Source organism: Megalopta genalis, chromosome 14, assembly GCF_051020955.1.
Source record: "Megalopta genalis isolate 19385.01 chromosome 14, iyMegGena1_principal, whole genome shotgun sequence".
In the NCBI taxonomy this organism is placed as follows: domain Eukaryota; kingdom Metazoa; phylum Arthropoda; class Insecta; order Hymenoptera; family Halictidae; genus Megalopta; species Megalopta genalis.
Window position 1 is genome coordinate 5,106,580 of NC_135026.1, and position 4,050 is coordinate 5,110,629.

At 33.9% G+C, this 4,050-nt stretch overlaps 1 long non-coding RNA gene across 1 annotated transcript; it reads left to right on the forward strand.

Moving 5' to 3' along the window:
* The first annotated feature begins 238 nt into the window (after window positions 1–238).
* Window positions 239–2,358, forward strand: LOC117225803 (uncharacterized). The gene is made up of 2 exons (XR_004491611.2): window positions 239–1,222; window positions 2,042–2,358. It is a non-coding gene; the product is annotated as an uncharacterized LOC117225803 (long non-coding RNA).
* The last annotated feature ends 1,692 nt before the right edge of the window (window positions 2,359–4,050 follow it).

The following is a 4,050-nucleotide window of genomic DNA, read 5'->3' on the forward strand; positions in this document are numbered from 1 at the left end:
AAATACAAAATAAAAAAGTACAAAATAGGAAATACAAAGCACAAAGTTCAAAATACAAAGTGCAGAATAATAATTGTACCAAATACAAAGTAAAAAATAGAAAGTACAAAGTACAAAATACAAAATACAAAATACAATATACAAAGTACAAAGTACAAAGTACAAAGTATAAAATACAATATACAAAGTACGAACTTCAAAATATAAAGGACAAAGTACAAAATAGGAAGTACAAAATAACAATTGTACACAATACAATCTAAAAAATAGGAAGTACAAAATACAAAGTACAGAATAACAATTGTACACAATACAAAGTGAAAAATAAAAATTCAAGAAAATACAAATTATACAAAATGTAAAGCACAAAATAACAATTGTTCACAATACAAAGTATAAAATAAAAATTCCAGAAAATAGAAACCGTACAAAATACAAAGCACAAAACAAATTTATACAAAATACGAAATACAAACTAAAAATTATATAAAATACAAAGCACGAAATAAAAATTGCTTACAATACAAGCTACAAAATCAAAATCAAAACTGAAACAGATAATTGCACGGTACTTAATTAACTACACAACGCCACCACGACACATTAAAAACCTCCCAGCTCACGAGCTTTAAAAAACAGCAGAAACCAAACACCACTTAAAGAAACCACCGCCCCGCGATATCGCCTGCAGGGGTTGTTCACCCGGCGCTTTAATTTCTCGCAATCAGCGGAGCGGTTTCGCGGGAAGAAATCCTCCCGATGTATCCTCGTTATCTCCCTCGAGCCGCTAATTTTCCAAGAACCCGTGCTCTTCCTCGTTTCCATCGAGGACTTGCTCCGAGGCCTTATCGGCGATCGAGAAGGAATGCCCCGCGCCGGTACGTTGAACCGCGAAACGACGATAAACGGCACGACGGAATTGCCGGTTGCATCGTCCCGGATTATCGGCCGAGTGCACGCGTCCCGCGGGATGCATGCCGGGAAGCTCTACGCGTGTAAGTATGCGCGCCGCGCGGCTTCCGTAAGTGTGCCGTGCCGTGCCGTGCTGAGCGCCGTTTCCGGTAGGACGCTCCGGTGCGTCCAAGCTCCGGCGTAACCTGCGCCCGCGTGTAGGTGCGCGCCGTGCCGCGGATGCAACGGACTTGTTCCGCGAAACCTGGTTCCTCCGTCGACCAAGATTTCCTGCTACGAAACGCGAAGAGTAATTGCACACGGGATGCAGGTGCGTCGTTTTCCTTTATAGCCGATTAATTGCGACGATATTTTGTTGGCATGCGATTATATTTATTTTACAGCTGGAAATATTTGAAACATTATTTAAAATAGAATGAATGAAATTGAATTTTATTTAATTAGTATCGTAATGTTGTAATGTATTTATAGAGAAATTCTTCAGATAACATTTTGTTGTTCCGAAATTATTTACGTGTCATTATATTATCATATTATCGTATTATGAAAATATATAACTATATTTTAATATAATAATAAAATATATTAACTAATATTAAAATAATATTAATATAAAATATATTAACTAATATATTAACTAAAATATATAAAATATACTATCATACTATCATATCATCATATTATCATATAGAAAAATATAGAACGTAGAATGAAATCATACTATCATACTATTATACCATCATACTATCATATAGAATAATATAGAACGCAGAATGCAAGAAAATGATCGAAAACCGTCCAGAGTCAATGTCAATATTTGTCCAAATGCTTACGAGACCGTGAAGTATCATGAAAATCCGTGAAACGGCGTGAACTTACGGAGCATGTAATATTTACGCACGTGGCAAAAGTAATTCACCGGCGTAACGATCGAGATGCAATGTAGTGGAAAGCAGAACAGTTTTTTTTCCACTGTATATAAATAAAGATCAGCGAAAACGTGCCAGCCGATTCGATCTTAATTAACTGTTGGAATTATGTTATATACATATACCTGTGCCACACCGGTCGTTCCAACTGGGTTTCAAATACATATATATATATATATAAACGTATTTTTCTCTTTCAGACTTACGAGCCACTGAAATTGGAGAAAATGCTGCTGCGCGACATACTTCTCCAACAACTTTTTTTTTCTCGTTTAAACGTGTACGCGCGGCGCGATAGAAATTGTGAAACTTTCGTGAAAATTCAATAACGACGTCGTTGCTGCGGACATTTTTGACGTGTTACAATGGCTATTGTAATGATTTATTGATGTTCAAATTGCTGTAAATCATTGTAGCATGTACTAGTATAGATTATTATACTAGGTAAATGTAATGTAATAATATAATGATAATAATAGTTATTGTATACAAATATATAAATGTGTTTATGGGCAAACATTTTTTATAATAATATATTCAATATAAAATAATATATCCACATATATGTGTCCATGTATTATTATTATTATATTATTGTATTATATTAAACAATATTTACAAAACTCTGCGTCCATTCAAAGAATACGCTAATAATGCAACAGATTAATTGTAGAAAAAAATAAAAAGTAGAGAAGATTAGCATAATAAAATGTGTTGTCTTCTAAAATTCCCTATGAATATAGAAAGCCAAATAAACATTACAGAACGTACAATTTATAAAGCAGCTTTAATTTAGCGGATGTGTAACGCAATATAGGTGTGTAATACTTAATTGTTTGATATACATGTACAACATGTATACAAATGTTGTTCAACATTTAACTGTCTAAAATAAAGTGTACAATATTAAATTGCTTAATATACATGTACAATAATCAATCGTCTAATACGGATGTATAATAAATAAATCGTCTAATATAAATCTATAGCAATAAATAATCTAGTATTAAATTGTCTAATACATATATATACATATAGTAACAAATCGTCTAATATTAATGTGCAGTAATAAAACGTCTGATAACAAATTGTCTAATTTACATGTGCTTTAATAAAATGTTTATCATAGACGTGTAATAATAAATTGTCTAATAGAGAGGTGTAATAATAAATGCCTAATAGAAAGGTGTAATAATAAATTGTCTGATAGACGCGTGTAATAATAAATTGTCTAATAGACGTATGTAATAATAAATTATCTAATAGAGAGATATAATAATAAATTGTCTCATAGACACGTGCAATAATAAATAGTCTAATAGAGAGGTGTAATAACAAATTGTCCAATAGAGAGGTGTAATAATGAATTGTCTATTAAACACGTGTAATAATAAATTGTCTAATAAACACGTGTGATGATAAATAGTCTAATAGGGAGGTGTAATAATAAATTGTCTAATAGAGAGGTGTAATGATAAATAGTCTAATAGAGAGGTATAATAATGAATTATCTAATAGAGAGATGTAATGATAAATTGTCTTCAAAGTTGTAATAACAAATTGTCTAATAGAGAGTTGTAATAATAAATGGTCTAATAGAGGGATGTAATAACAAATTGTCCAATAGAGAGGTGTAATAACAAATTGTCAAGTAAACACGTGTAATAATAAATAGACTAATAGAGAGGTGTAATAATAAATTGTCCAATAGAGAGGTGTAATAACAAATTGTCAAGTAAACACGTGTAATAATAAATAGTCTAATAGAGAGGTGTAATAATAAATTGTCTAATACAGATGTCCAATAAGATGTTATTCGCGAGAAGGAAAAAGTTTCAGGTCGCATCCAGAGAGCGGCCAGGTGAGAGAAAGAAAGAGAGAGAGAGAGAGAGAGAGAGAGAGAGAGAGATCCCTCTAGCTATCCTCGGCGCTCGATCACGGCCATGATGGAACCACGAAAGAGGCTCACCTGGCACGTCGAGGCACAAAAGGATCAAAGAGGTTCGCCCCCCTTTCGCTCGGTGTTACGGGGCACAGACTGTAGCCTCTCTCCTTCGAGCTGAGTAGCCGTTTCTCTCCATCTCTCTCTCTCGCTCTTTCTCCATCTCTCTCTCTCTCTCTCTCTCTCTCTCTCGCCATCTCTCTCGCTTCATTCCTTCCACTCCCATAGCAGAGGCCGCATACCTCCTTAGGATGCAGTGTAGACCTG